This window comes from Bidens hawaiensis, unplaced genomic scaffold (assembly GCF_021521415.1).
Source record: "Bidens hawaiensis isolate Kalapana, Puna unplaced genomic scaffold, B.hawaiensis_p1.1 tig00002977_1, whole genome shotgun sequence".
NCBI classification, from domain to species: Eukaryota; Viridiplantae; Streptophyta; class Magnoliopsida; order Asterales; family Asteraceae; genus Bidens; species Bidens hawaiensis.
In genome coordinates this window covers 2,047,119-2,063,620 of record NW_027491160.1, presented here as the reverse complement: position 1 = coordinate 2,063,620, position 16,502 = coordinate 2,047,119, and positions in this window count along the sequence as shown.

Below are 16,502 nucleotides of genomic sequence, written 5' to 3'. Positions count from 1 at the left end.
AAGCTGGCGCGCAAGGCGACTTACGAGCTTGTAGAATAATGAAGCTGGCGCGTGAGGCGGCTTACGAGCTGTAAAATAATAAAGAAGCTGGCGCGCGAGGAGACTTACGAGCTTGTAGAATAATGAAGCTGGCGCGCAAGGCGACTTACGAGCTGTAAAATAATAAAGAAGCTGGCGCGCGAGGCGACTTACGAGCTTGTAGAATAATGAAGCTGGCGCGCAAGGCGACTTACGAGCTGTAAAATAATAAAGAAGCTGGCGCGCGAGGCGACTTACGAGCTTGTAGAATAATGAAGCTGGCGCGCAAGGCAACTTACGAGCTTGTAGAATAATGAAGCTGGCGCGTGAGGCGGCTTACGAGCTTGTAGAATAATGAAGCTGGCGCGTGAGGCGGCTTACGAGCTGTAAGAATAATAACAGCTTGCGCGCGAGGCGTCTTATGAGCTGTGAATAATAAAGCCAGCGCGTGAGGCGACTTACGGGCTGTAAGAATAATAACAGCTTGCGCGCGAGGCGTCTTATGAGCTGTGTGAATAATAAAGGCCTGCGCGTGAGGCGACTTACGGGCTGTAAGAATAATAACAGCTTGCGCGCGAGGCGTCTTATGAGCTGTGTGAATAATAAAGGCCTGCGCGTGAGGCGACTTACGGGCCGTAAGAGTAATAACAGCTTGCGCGCGAGGCGTCTTATGAGCTGTGTGAATAATAAAAGAGCCTGCGCGTGAGACGACTTACGGGCTGTAAGAATAATAACAGCTTGCGCGCGAGGCGTCTTATGAGCTGTAATAATAGAGGAGCTTGCGCGTGAGGCGGCTTACGAGCTACTTTATGTCACGCGCCACGTGCAGATGTTGCATGCACGTGCGCGTAGACTTTTGGTTTTGTGTTATGCGCCACGCGCAGATGTTGCGTGCGCGTGCGTGTAGACTGTGACATGTGCGAGCATGTGATGCGTAAGCATGTGATACGTAGGCATGTGTAATATGCGTGAGCATATGTGATGCGTGAACATATGGTATGAGGATTCCCAACCCCTAAGTTTGGCGCGTAGCCATATGGGATATTATGGGGATTCCCAACCTTGAAGTTCGGCGCGTAGCCATATGGGATATTAGGAGGATTCCCAACCTTGGCGCGTAGCCATATGGGATATTAGGAGGATTCCCAACCTTGGCGCGTAGCCATATGGGATATTAGGAGGATTCCCAACCTTGAAGTTTGGCGCGTAGCCATATGGGATATTAGGAGGATTCCCAACCTTGAAGTTTGGCGCGTAGCCATATGGGATATTAGGAGGATTCCCAACCTTGGCGCGTAGCCATATGGGATATTATGAGGATTCCCAACCTTGAAGTTTGGCGCGTAGCCATATGGGATATTAGGAGGATTCCCAACCTTGGCGCGTAGCCATATGGGATATTTATGAGGATTCCCAACCTTGAAGTTTGGCGCGTAGCCATATGGGATATTAGGAGGATTCCCTACCTTGGCGCGTAGCCATATGGGATATTAGGAGGATTCCCAACCTTGGCGCGTTGCCATATGGGATATTAGGAGGATTCCCAACCTTGAAGTTTTGGCGCGTAGCCTGATGCGCGCATGCACGGCGATAGAGTGGTGACTCGCAAGTGCGTGTGCATGGCGAAGGTCTCTTGCGCAAAACCCAGATGGTGGTTTCCGCGGCGGCACATGCACGGCTGCGGAGTGAGAACCCCCGGGCGTGCGTACATGGCGGCGCAAGTCTAGTAACTTCTGGATCTGCAGTTTAAGAGTCAGATCTGCAACTTTAGACCTAAAATCCAGGTCTGTAATCTAGACCTAGATCTGTAAATCAGATCTGGACAGATCTGAAGATTCGGAGCAGATTTAAAACCATCACAGATTCGGAGATCCTGAATCACAGATTCACAGATTCGGAGATCTGATCATCCGAATCACGGATTTTCCTTCTTGCCCAGATCTGGAAGCCTCTTTTTAGATCTATGGATCTTTTTGAGCTTTAAATAGAACAAGCTTTGAAGCCTTTTTCTGTAAACTTCCAGATCTGCGTTTTTCTTGGGAGAGATCTGACAGCCGAGATGAAGATCGAAGGGCAGTTCGTTGCCGTCCCACGGATGGCGCCAAAATGTCGAATCACGAAATGAATCTTACCTGATCCATGACGATGTTTCCACGGATTTTCGAGATGAACGAACCACGTCTTGATCTTCTTCTTCTTCTGCGGCTGCGCCGGCGACCTGCAATGTCGTGACCTGCAATGGTTTCGGGGGTGTGGAGGTGACTGCTAAGATATCCTGAGGATTTCTTGTTCACAGACACAAAAAGTGGTGGTGGCTCTTATTGAGCATGACCCATGATAAGGAGGTGGAGACCTCCTTATATAGAGTCTCATGGCCACCATCATGGTACCCTAATGGGCCTAGCCCAGTTAGGGTTACCTCCACAAAACCCCCTCGGCCCAATAACATTGTATTAGTCCATGCGATAAAATAGGCCAAACATAATAGATTTAGGGTCGTAGAACCGGGTTTTAGTACCATACCCCTACAAAAACGACTAGAGAAATCGAGAATTCAGTTCAAGGTTAAGAATTATGGTGATAAAAGTTAATGTTGTTTGAAAAATATATATTACACTAAAATTCATAGTTTCTAGTCATTTTGGTTCTAAGTCTTTATGTTTTGGCTTTTAAACAAAGGCTTAGGCCATAACAAGTTATAGGGGGAAAAAAATTAAAGTGTTCGGTTAGCTTTGGAAATACAAACTGATTTTTGAAAGGAAGAAAGAGTAGTTTAAGTGAGTGGTTTATTTTTGTTGGACACGAACCCTGGGTTGAGTCAGTTTTGTCTTCAACAAGTTTGAAATGCTAAATTATATTAACCATGAAGAAAAAGTCAGATTCTTAGTTGGATTATGAAAGTCAAAGTTGAACTTAAAAAAATTAACGAATCGAAAGATGAGAATGATACATCACCATTTTTGTCAATTGAATTTGACAGCACGGTTATGATCATATTATGATAATGTATAGAAAACAATAACTTAAATTACCCGAGGGTTGAATTAACGAGTGAAAGACTTAAGGTCAGTTTGACTTTAAAAGTCAAATCTTGATCTTGAGGGCCAAATTGATAGCTAGAGAGAAATTGAGTGTGAATTGAGGTGCGACAAAGTAATAGCAGAAGTAGATGATGGTTTATATAGGCACAATTTCATTAATAACAAGGAGAAATGAATTAATTTCACGGGGCTAGTCAAAAGGAAAAGGTTAAGCAAGAAATCATGTAGTTGATGAATCTTTGACTCTAATGATGAAAGGATTAAGTGTAACAAGGTAGAAAAGGGTCTAGGTACATAGAATAACAATTCAAGAAGGTCAAGAGACGAGAAATCGAGCTAGCATGAAGCCAACCATGAGATCAACTTGATCCCGCGGTACAACGACCTGCGTCATGTATCACGAAGTCTGTAATGCACTGTTAGTTGCATTTTTTGGCATGTTTTATAACACTTTAAACACTCATTTTCACCATATATAATGCATTTATCATACCTATGTCCCGTTATTTTGTGAAACATTTGTTTTGTGAAGCGGAGTCTACTTCGGATCGTTTTTATTGTTTTTGTAGGTGCGGAGCGTTTGTTAGAAGCCATGAGCTAAAACAGTGGAGTTGTATCGACGATCGGTCACAGGAGAATGGGCTAAATGAAAGATATTAAAGCTGATGATCTACTATTGCAATCAATATACTTCAGTGATGATTTTAAACAAAAATAAAGAAATTATATTTATGTGGGCATCAATGGAAAAGTAATAAACCTGAATTCACATTTCGGCTAAACGTGATTTAATTGGATGTGGGTTCCGGCCCAATGTTATATTTGAGTGCAAGGGCCCACAAGAAAAGGAATCGTGAGAGAAGATTTAAAAGGGGATAAGATCGTGGACGGCAAGACGATTGGGAGCGGAGAACAAGGAGCAATCTTTGGCTATATTCAGTTTCGTAAGCTTTATTATTTTCATGGTTTCTTTTGTATTCGGTTTGATTGATTTAGCCATCATGTCTAGCTAAACCAATATAATTTCGATACTAGGGTTTGATTTAATTTGAAACTTATGTGAAACGTATATGTGATTCGCTTGTTTGAATGGTTTTTTTGTTTGATTCTTGTGCTTAAACCTGGTTTCACTCCGGTATATATTAGATTGTTAATAAACCTGATTATCTTATTAATTTTTCTAATAAAATTCATCAATATTTAAAACCCTAATCAGTTTTTAAGTTTTGGTAAAAGGAACAAATAATATTTTGAGTTTGTCTATGAGCCAAAATTATTATAGAATTAAAACAATATAATTAAACATACCGAACTGCATGTGTGTTTGATTGTAATCGATATTGTAACATCTCGGATTTTTCAAACCCGTATTCGTTTGCATTTAACTCCATTCGGGAAAGTATTCGGATATTTCTTATTAATAAAATTATGTATTTATTAGTGAAATAATTATTTTTATCTTATTTTACAATTCCTTAACTTTCATTAGTGCCAAATAGCCCTTAAAAACTCTTAAATCGCTTAAAAATGCCTTTTTGGAACTACAAATGGACTAAAACTGTCAAAAGTTGAAAGTCTGGTGAAGTTGCACCTTCACGCAGGGCGAAGATGCAAGCCTTGCATCTTAGCGCGGCGCGAAGATGCAGCCAGATCAGCCAGATTCGTTTAAGATCTTCGTTTAATGCTAAATCAACCCTAAATCACGAAATTTGAGCCACAAGTTATTGTATTTAGTGTGTAATGATGTCTAGGTTCATACTCAGTAATTTGGTTAATATATCGATGATTTAAAGACCCGATTTCGTTCTTAATTATGTGATTCGGTTAACAAAATCGACCCGTTTCTTGTCCAACAAGTTGATTAAACCCCTATATAAACACATCATAACTCCAAACCCTAAAGTTTACTGCAACTAAGCATTCCCATCCGTCACCTACCCTCAACCGACGTTTTCTTGCTCGTTTAAAGTGAAGATTAGTTAGCTGCAGTTGACTTTGAAATTCGTTAAGCCTTTGCCCTCGATTTCCCGCTAATACAAACACCATCCGAGTAAGTTGTTAATATCAAACGTTCATTTATACTCACTTGTCGATAAACCTCAATCAATTTCTGAGATTGAGGAGTATTGACGGGTCAATTCGAGTCAAACCCGTTTAAGGGCGAAATAGGCAATAACTTTGACTTTGCGTTTTCTCATACTTCTGGTCGAATTCAACATTCGGTCCAGAAGACTTTTATTCTCGTAACGGAATCTTACGTTGGCTTACCAGTCGCGCGGCGACGCGGGCTAGGGTTGGCTGACCGGTCCGGTTCGTTTCCTGATGCAGTCCGGTTCAATTCTGATACGGTCCGGTTCAATTCTGATGCGGTCCGGTTCAATTCTGATTCTCCGGTTCACCGGTTTGGTTTGTTTTAGCTCTTTTTTTACCCTTTTTAACCATGAACAAGTCCCGGAACCTACATTATTCAAATAAATTAGTAATATACAAATTCTAATAAAAACCAAACGAAAACTAATAAAATATTATATTAAATATACAAGGGAATTATATATATTTAGCATTATATCAAATATCCCCACACTTATCTCTTTTTCATCCCTGAGAAAGTCTCATTGCAATGGGATCAGAATCGAAGAAATACAGTCTTAAAAACATATAAGGTTATCTTAAAGCTCAGATAAACGTAAAAACCGCGATTGCCGATATTGTTGTCCACTTAAACCCAGCCATCAGCCTATCATGCCCCCACACACATTAAGCATTTAAGTTCATGTGATATCAAAAACCTATGGGTCTCACACCTTTAAAGTTAAGATCCACCTACCCCATCTCAAGCATAGTAAAGACAATTAAAAATAATCGAGTTGAAGCAAACTGGTTCAACATATCACTGTAAGATAACAACCCCTTGACGGTAAGAATAAAATGCACTTAGATGGAATTAATGGATGGTAGGTCAAGTGAGGTCATACGAGCATGCCCTAAATATTATTGGACTTTGTCCTATATATTCCCTAAGAAAATATTTATTGACTAGAAACTTTCGAGCCCCAATAGTGTATCTTCAGAGTCACCATCCCCTTGGTAACACGTAAACTCTCAGTCTCGTCTAATATGTGCACTTTGGCCTCTTTTTCTATTTTTGAGAATGCTTCTTTGGCATTTTTCATTACATATCTTTTCTCACTTTTTCTTTTCTTTCCTTTTTTTTTATTGTTCACTTAGGCATCTTTTACCTAAAAATATATAACTAAAGACTAAAGCTAGTATAAATTTTGACATTTGAGGGGCGCCACCACTCTTTATTTATTTTCATAAAACGGAGTGGCGTGCTAATTTTAAAGTGCATTCAATTCTCAGTTCTCACAACCTTAGGTAATCAGCTTATGGTAATACTCTCTATACCTTATCGAATCTCAGCTTCACTGTCCCCCTTTAGGATGAGAACCCATAAAATCTAAGATTAATTAGGTTTATTAAGAATATGCAATGAAAAACCTTTCAAGACTAGTTGATCCTACCGACACATCCCAAGCTTAGTACGCTTTCTTTTTATATTATATCATATTATTAGTAGTTTGAAAAACCGATTCCCGATAAATATCCTCATCTTCCATTTAAGTGCAAAATGAAACAAAATCAAAGGACATTTTTCAAAACTGTTTTTCAATTTTTTTTAATATAATTAAACTAAAATTTAACTATGACTCAAATGTCTTATCTCCATACTTAAATTAGCATTGTCCTCAATGCAAGGATAAGGACTAAAATTAAAAATAGAGTCGGAATACAAAAACTAAAAACCTAAAAATAAACAAAAATAAAAATAAACAAGCAAGATCGATAATGGAAAAGACTTAGCTGGTAATATGCGCGTGAAATTTGATGCCATAGTCTTCTTCCATAATTGCCCTCTACTCCAAACGTACGCATCATGCGGTATCTCCTCCTCTCACACACGAATGGAAGCGGCAAAAACAACAAACAATATCTAAAAATATCTTATCAATTTGATAGATGTTAAGCACTTAAGTATTTTAACAGACCAACCAACCCACCATATATATAAAACATGAATAAATAGCAACAAATAATAAAAAGTATACAGTTCGGCTGCTCCATCCCCACACTTGAATTTTGCATTATACTTCATGAGGGTCATTTTTCTAGCTCAAAACCTGCAAAAGTTAAAAACAAAAACAAAGAAAAACTACAAAAATCTACGTTAGTGACTAGACTAAAAAATAACGATAGGACAAATATACAAACTCTACATTTGAGTTCTCACTCAAGACACTCTCCTATGTGAACTACTCAACTGTCCAAGTGGAGATTCCTCCACCACGGTCAAACTCCACGGTCCTCCAAGAAACTGCATCACGATATGACCATTCATCTTCAATCTTTCCAAACTCCACAAAATTTTGCAGACCACCACCTCTCTCTCTATCAAACTCCATCGACTCTCGAGAACTCGCGACCTCTCTCTCCTCCTCCAAACAAACTCTGATGGAACAAGGGTGATCAAGACGTGGATTCATGCCCGGAATAAAAGACTCAATCGCATAAACGAGATGACATGGATCAATAAAACCGTCTTGACCACTCGGGTGTCTCATGGATTTAGCAACATAAGTGACACTATCGTCGCGGGCTCTAAGAGTGATCTTACCATCCAAAACATCAATGAGTGCTCTAGCAGTACGCAAGAATGGACGACCTAAAATAATAGGAACTCTTTCATCGACCTCCATATCTAAAACCATAAAATCTACGGGGAAAACTAAATTATCGACTTTCACGAGCAAGTTTTCTATGATCCCCCTAGGGTACTTCACCAAACGGTCAGCTAAAGATAAGGTCATACGAGTGGCTTCTAGGCCTAGCTTTTCAAACAACAAATATGGCATTAAGTTTATGCTAGCTCCTAGGTCTGCTAACGCTTGGCACGAGGTATCCTACCAAACAAACATGGAATAGTAAAAACACCAGGATCGGGTAACTTTTCGGGTACCTTATTGAGAACTACTGCCGAACACTCTCCGTTCAGTGGAACGGTCGAAAGCTCCTCCAGACTTTCCTTTCGTTTAAGAAGATCTTTCAAAAACTTGGCATATTTCGGCATATACTGGAGGCCTCGATAAACGGAAGATTAATCCTAAGTTGCCTAAACATATCCAAGAAGTTCCCGTATTCTCTATGAAATTTCTGATTCTTAAGACGGGCTGGATACGGGACACGAGCATGATCTATAAGCGGTGAAAGCCTAACATCTCTCGGTTTCTTTTCCTCACTTCCTCTAACTATGGGGTCACTGGTTGGTGCGATACGTGCTGGGTCTAGCCTAGGTTGCACCCTCCCAGGAGTCTCCATCTCTCTCCTCTACCTCAATCTCTCTCTCCGGACCTAAAACCCTACCACTACGAGTAGAAATGACATTTAACTGAGCTGCCGGATTTTGCTGAGTGAAACCCGAAAACTGTCCTGGGGGTCTCTCATCTAAACATCGGGCTATATCACCTACGGTTCTCTGAAGATCTAAGAGTGCGGACTGATGATTCCTTAAAAGCAAATCATGATCAACAAATTTTTTCTGTGTTTCCTGATCTCTAACTAGTATTTGCTTCATCATCTCCTCTAACCTACCAATACCACTACTCAAGTCCTGCCCATTACTCCCACCTTGACTACTTTGATCCCCACTAAACGACTGATCCTGCCCTCGGTTAAGATTTGAATTTGATTAGAAACTAGGGGGTTTACCGGAAGAACGCCAATTAGAGTTATAATTATTGCTTTTATAATTGTTCCAATTTGAATTATTATTTCCATTAAAGGCATTGGGAACCCTATTCTGCCCTCCTATGAACTCTACCTACTCCTGACTCATCAACGGACAATCTAAAGTCCCATGTCCCCCTCTACACAACTCATACTTATCTACCTTAGCCGTAAGTTTTTTAATCTCACTGGCTAGACTCTCTAAGGCAGTCGCCACACTAGTATCCAGATTAACCTGGTGCACACCTCGGACGGATGAGGGTGTACTAGTGACGGGATTTGAATTCCCGTTACGTGGCTTTTTAGCAAACTCGGACTGGGCAAAACTCTCAAATAATTCATTACACTCAACTACATTTTTCTTATCCATTAAGTTACCTCCAGCAGCAGTGTCAAACGATCCTGAGTCTCATATGTTAGCCCATTGTAAAACTTCTCAAAAAGGGCCCATGGAGTAAGACCATGCTGTGAACAATGGGCTAGTAAACTCTGAAAACGCTCCCAAGCTTGATAGTATGGCTCGTCCGGCTCCATATGGAAAGAATGAATCTAATCACGGACACGAGATGCTTTGGCAGGCGGGAATTATTTCTTCAAGAAAGCGGTACAATGCCTCCCAAGTAGTGAATGCTCCAGTAGGTTGTAAATCTAGCCAAGTGGCGGCACGACCCGTAAGTGAAAACGGGAACAAATGGAGGAAAATGGCATCTTCATTAGCACCTTGTAAATTGAACGTTCTGAGCACACGGGTGAGACGGTTGATGTGCGTTGGTGCATCTTCATCGTCACGGCCATGGAATAGGTTACTATGGGTGAGATTGGTTATGACATAAGATGAAATCTTCCAGGAATTAGGGTTATTGATTACGGGGGTGATGATGGGCGAGTGATCTCTGGTGAAACCCTCGAAGGCTTGTTGGTACACGGTTCGGTTGTCGGCCATTTGAATGTCGGGATTAGTTCTGGGACTCGACGTCAGTGACCTGTGTGGTGATGACTTTGGTGGAGAATCTATGATGATCGGTGATGATGAACTGGCTTCAGATTTTAACGGAGGTGGTCCTTGCGAACGAAGATGTGGTATAAACCTGAAAACACACAAGACCAACTGAGTAGACTCTATGTAAATACGAAAATAAAAACTAAGAATAAATAAAATAAACAAGACTTAAAATTTAACTAAAATTAATTAAATTCCTACGACTCAAAGACAAAACAAAACAAAACAAGTAGCACGTATGTAGCAAGTAAGTCTAATCAAAGTTAATAACGCAATCGCCAAGAATCCCCCGACAACGACGCCGAAAACTTGATGTGCTAAAAGTAGTTTAATATTATTAACTAAAATTACGTTAATCTATACACTAAGTAATAAATTCTAGACTCTTAAACTTAACTAAACTACTAACCGGCAAGTGAACCGATCAACTCTAGTACAGCTAATTAAGTCCGGATATCGAACCCACGAGACTCTTTTAATTACATATACTAGCTAAATTAGACTCAACTACAGACACGACTATTTATTTATTATTTGTGTAAGGGGATTTTACTAATAAACTAATTAAGAAAACTAAAAACGACTAAAATTCGAACTTGAACTTAATTCAGATGATGATGAGATAACTACCTAGGCTAGAATCCCCTAAATTTCAGTTGTTAATTAATCGGGAAAATATTTAGTTATGGACTGGGATTGTAAAATAGATACCTAAGAGAAAACCCGAACAGGACCCCTGACCATTCTCAAGAGACACCTATGTGTTTCTAATAAGTTTCAACACACACCAGTATTAAAAATCAAGTTTCCTTACGGCCACCTAATTGTTTATGACTTAGTTCCTTTAAACGAAATCCTATCTTACAGCGTGGAAATCAAAGACAGTTTAATATATTTAATTGATTTAATAGACAATAATTAAATAATCAAACCTAGACGAACTCCTTACGAAAAACTAAATTTAGCAAGATCAAATAATAAAGATCTATCAATAACCTAGCACTTTACAGCTATTTAGGTTAGCAGTACACTTAGGTTTAATTAATTAATAATTATTCCTATGATCTTAATGCATATCAATCATAAAATAGTCAAAAATACAAAGTAGATGACCTAATAGCAACCTATCATAATGACAAACAATAATCAAGGCAACTATGGAATAATAACAATCAATTAAACAATCTTAAGTATCCATATGCATCAATTTAATATGATTAAACCTTTTACTAAATCATAAAATCATAACGATAAATAAACCCAAATCAAAACACAACGTCAAAGTAGGTTCATCATAAGCCTAGGCAGTCTATAATGTTTAGCCTATCATTTAAAATCAAACAAAACAAACTTAAAGGAAATCATGGTGAAAAATAATGTAAACGGAAGAAAATAGGTGATAAAACCCGTAGTCTTCGTTCTTGATCGATTGGCACTTCACCGGCTGATTCCTTGCCTTCAAACCCGCCAAATATTGCAATTCTAAGCTCCAGGAAACTCCAAATTCAGCTCTAGTTCGCAGGGTATGGTCAGGATTAAGTTTAGGGGTATTTATATAGGTTTCCTTGGCCTAAAATTGACAAAAAACAAAGAAAATTCGAGAATCTAAGTGCCCAGAGCGCCGCGCGGCGGCGTTTTGCTTCCCGGTCGCGCGGCGCCGCAGGCTAGGGTTGGCTGACAGGTCTAGTTCGTTTCCTGATGCGGTCCGGTTCAATTCTGATACGGTCCGGTTCAATTATGATGCTCTGGTTCACCGGTTTAGCTTGTTTTAGCTCTTTTTTTTGCCCTTTTTAACCATGAACAAGTCCCGAAACCTATATTATTCAAATAAATTAGTAATATACAAATTCTAATAAAAACCGAATGAAAACTAATAAAATATTATATTAAATATATAAGGGAATTATATATATTTAGCATTATATCATATCATTAATCTCGTTCGACGCGTAGCGGATGACTCGCTTAATCTTTAATTCGTTTATCTTAATTATTAGTCACTTGCCTTTAATCTAAGGTGAGTTTTATCGTTCCCCTATTTTACTCAGTTTTCTAAAACGTTTTGGGGACATATGCGTATATCATACTATACATATATATATATATATATATATAAAATAACATACGTGTAATTGTGTTTGATTAATCAAATATACTTGTTTATGTGCATTCATTTGACATATCCCCTTGTGGAGGGTTCTCATTGTCCACTGCTTGATTCACTTGGCAACGGTCTTATTATTATTTGCTCATGTTTGATTTACCGGCGCCCGATTCACTTGGCTGGTTTAATCGACAACTTATTTGCTTATGGTTTGATTTCATTACCGCATTTATTACGTTTTGCTTATTTCTCTTATTTATTATATTAACATTATTTTATTGCAAAACTGGTGGTTAACTCACTCAACATGTGTTGTTGACAAACTCTGTTTTCTATGCATATGCAGGTTGCTTGAAGTTGAAGTATGGACACTTAGAAAAGACCTTAGGGTTTTAATGAAGAAAAACATGAATTTAAATTTGTTATATATATTTATTGGAATTGTTTTGTTATATTTTAATTTTGTGTGTACATTTGAAATAAAATAATTAAATAGATATTGTCACATTTATATTATGATAGTATCTTCGAGCTATGAGCAATTGGATCGCGCCCCGGCATTTCCGCCTTAGGTTGGGGTGTGACAGATACTTCTATCACGCAACCCGCACATTATGGTCTGAACGGCATGAACTTGGAGTAGCAGGTTGGCTCTAATCACCGAACGGCGTGTGATTAGACATTAGATAGAGTGGACGTCCGAACGGCGTGACGTCTAGTATTGATACAAGTCGTTCAAGTAAAAATCATTGCACCATAATTGTTAATGATCATAAGCTAGAATTAAATCAAGAAATTTCCTTAGTGTCGGAATTAGTTTCTAAATATTTGAGTTCACATTTTTATAATAAATTTGCTTTCGTTAGTTGTAAGTTTAAATCAAAAACCCCCTCTTTAAAAACAATCGTGTTTGCACTTAAGACGTTTTGGTATAATAAAGTTAATCTGTATCCCTGAGGACACGAACCTTACTTCCATTCATGCTATTCAGAGTAAGTCTAAGTAGGTTTATTTTATTTGTTGGATTCGACACCCACCATGCACAAGCTTTGCGATACACGACCTAGTTGGGTCAAAACTGTTCATAATGGCCTTCACGTGACACGAAGGATAGGGAGATAGGTTCGTGTGTTATGACCCAAACGAATCTGAGTTGGAAACCTAGGATTATCGCATGTCGCCAAGTCTAGAAGGGATACCCTTCGTGTGTCGTAACGCGCCCAGATTTCCAGAAACTTTAGATTTTGACATTTTCTATCGTTGAACTTCCAATATACACATTTGAGGCATAGAATAACATTAAATTGAGGCATGGCATTGAGGTTGAGACATAAGATAACACAGCACATAAATAAACCATAAATAACATTAATTGACTCATAAAATTCATCATCACATTAATAAATGCATATCAGAATAACAAATACAAGTTGGATAAACAAATACAAATATGACGAATGTCACGTAATGCCTTACTTACGACTACATAATCCACCACATTCCTTATCAAGAATAATTTTGCTCCACTATACCCAACTAATTTTCTTCGTCTGAACCTCCCCATAGGAATATCCTCCTTTTCGTTTCAAGTAGTTTTAAAACTTTTACCGGAGCTTTGAAGATCGAGAAATAGTATACACCCAAGATACCCAACACCGATTTAATAAGGGGTAGTCGATCCCCAAAAGATAGTGATTTTGCTTTCCAATTTGATACTTTAGTGTCATACTTATCCAAAATGGGTTGCCAATTCTGACTTATCCCATGTTAGCCCCAATCGGAAGAACAAGATGTAAAAAAGGTACCAAATTTACAATTCATGGCCAATGCACACCTCTTTACAATTGAAGCATGCACCTTTACTCCAAATAGAGTGCTATTTTCCAAGTTTACTTTAAGGTCGTAAGATACATAAAAACTACATAAAATACGATTTAAATTCAGTAAGTTCAACGAGTACCATTCACCGATAGAAACCGCATCATCCACATAGCACAAATGTGATATAGGTGGGCTATTTCTTGGTGTTTGAATACCTTTGAATAATCCTTTTGAGCGTGCATATTTCATTGCGACTTTAAGTGCTTCCAATGCTATAATAAATATAAGAACGATGAGAGAGCATCTCCTTAACGAACACCTTTGTTAATGTCGAACTCATCTAGTGATGACCCATTTATCATAACCAAATATCTGGTCTAAAGAAGACTCTCTCGAACCCATAAACATCATTTATATGGAAATCTCATTTGGGCAATCATAGAATCAAGAAAATCGCCAATTTACCGAATCAAAGGCTTTGTCAATGTCAATTTTTAGAACCATCACCTTGTTGGTTCGTTTTTTTACACCATGACTCGACTTTTGTATATTTTAGTTGAATTTACATTTTATTGGATTTAACTTTTTTTTACCTTTTGGTTATTTTTTAACCTCATGGTAGTTTTTTCACAGTTATGGTCCCCATGGTAGTATTTTCTTTTGCAATCAAGTATATATTATTTAACATATGGTTAATTTTTAAAATTTATTTAATCTAGTCATATCAAATATTATTATTTGTTATAAACGTGGGGATAACATATGCATGTGTATGGCACCAAATTTCAACTTCAATTATATAGAATTGTCTCATAAATAGTTGTTTTGGTAGTATAAATTTTAACCAATGTAATAGACAATTTGCATGAACAAAGTAAAAAAGAAAACTTTGCTATCTACTCTCTTTATCTTCTTTTTTTTATCATTCCTTATAATCAAAAGATTACCACACTAATCTTGTTATAATTAGTGGCACCATTATAATAATAATAACAATTATTATTATTATTTTTAGACAGAATTACAAATTTTGTCCTTTAAAAAAAGCCAAATTACGGTTCGTGTCCTTTTCTAAGTTTCCTTGTAGGCGGTGTACTTTAAACTTTTTTTTTCTACACGTTATGTCCTTTACGCTAACTGGGTTAGAAAAACTCAGTTAAATGCCCTCACGTGAGACGCATGTGAGGGCATTTTTGTCTTTTCACCTGTACCTGCAACTTCTTCAACACACTCTTATAACATTCATCTTCTTCACTCACTCACTCTCTCTCTCTATAACATTCATAAGATTCAGAACTACCACCATCACCAACCAGCCACCACATGCCACCACCGCCATCACCACCCATCACCTGCTGTTGCGACCACTAATTTCCACCGGCAGCAGAAGGTTGAAATTGAATAGAGATTTGGGAGGCCACTAAAGATCCAAACCCAAACCCTAAATCATTTCACTGTTTGCAAACCCAAATCCCTTATTGATTCTCAATTATCTGCATTGTAGTTGCAAGACCTAATTTTTATATATCAATCTATGGAGCCGTTGGTGGATGTGCGTGTATTGAATCAGAGCCGTTCATGAATTAGGGGTTGGGTGGCGGATGGTGATTAAGGGTTTGGTGTGGGTTATTGGGAAGGATGACGTGGAGGGTTTGTGGTGGTGGAGGAGGGAGGTGACGGTGAGGAGTGGTACGGCGGCGGTGGTGGTTTCAAAAACCCAGTGCTGCTGCAAGGGGTGTCACTGGGAAACCGAGGGTCGCCGGAGCACCTCCTATGCCTTAAAAAAGATCATCAGAACTTGCCCCATCGGAGAACACCATCGCCAATGACTCAGACAACCACCACAACCGCCACCTAGGGTTCTGATAGGGAACCCGGTAACAAATCTGAGATCCCGGTAACAAATCTGAGATCCGGTAGCTGTGGGTTCTGTTGGTTGGTGTGTGGCGGTAGCTGTGGGTTCTGATAGGGAACCCGGTAACAAATCTGAGATCCGGGTTAATATTTTAGGGTTTCGTGGTCGATTTAAAAAGTTTGGGCTTCGTGGTGGCAGTTGCAGGTGTTGGCTGTTGTGTAGTGGTGGTTGCGGTATGGTGGTGTGGTTGTTTCTGGTGGCCGGAATTTGTGACGGTGGCTGGCCGGAATTTGGTTGGTGTGTGGTGGTAGCTGTGGGTTTGGGCTTCATGGTGGCCGGAGTTTTGGAAAAGGATGGGTCGGGTTCGGGTGATAGGGATACGGGTTTTGGAAAAGGATGGGTCGGGTTCGGGTGATAGGGATCGTTTGCGGTGGCCGGAGTTTATGGTGGCCGGAGTTTATGGTGATGGTGGTGGCTTAGAGAGAAAGAAGAGAGAAAGGATAAAATTACAATTATGCCCATCACATGTCTGGCACATGTCATACTTAACTGACTTTTTCTAACCCAGTTAGCGTAAAGGACAAAACTTGTAGGAAAAAAAAGTTTAAAGTACACCGCCTGCAAGGAAACTTAGAAAAAGACACGAACCGTAATTCGTCTTATTTTAAAGGACAAAATTTGTAATTCTGTCTTATTTTTATTATTATTATTATTATTATTATTATTTAACCTTTTTTTTTGTAAATAAAAAACAAAATGCCAGATGAAATTAGGTATATATGTATGTGTTCGCCCTCATCTCTTCCGCCAGAGCTCCGCCGCCGCTGCAACCTCTGTAAGCCTCTCCTCTCTCTGCTGACTGATTAGGTATGAATGGAA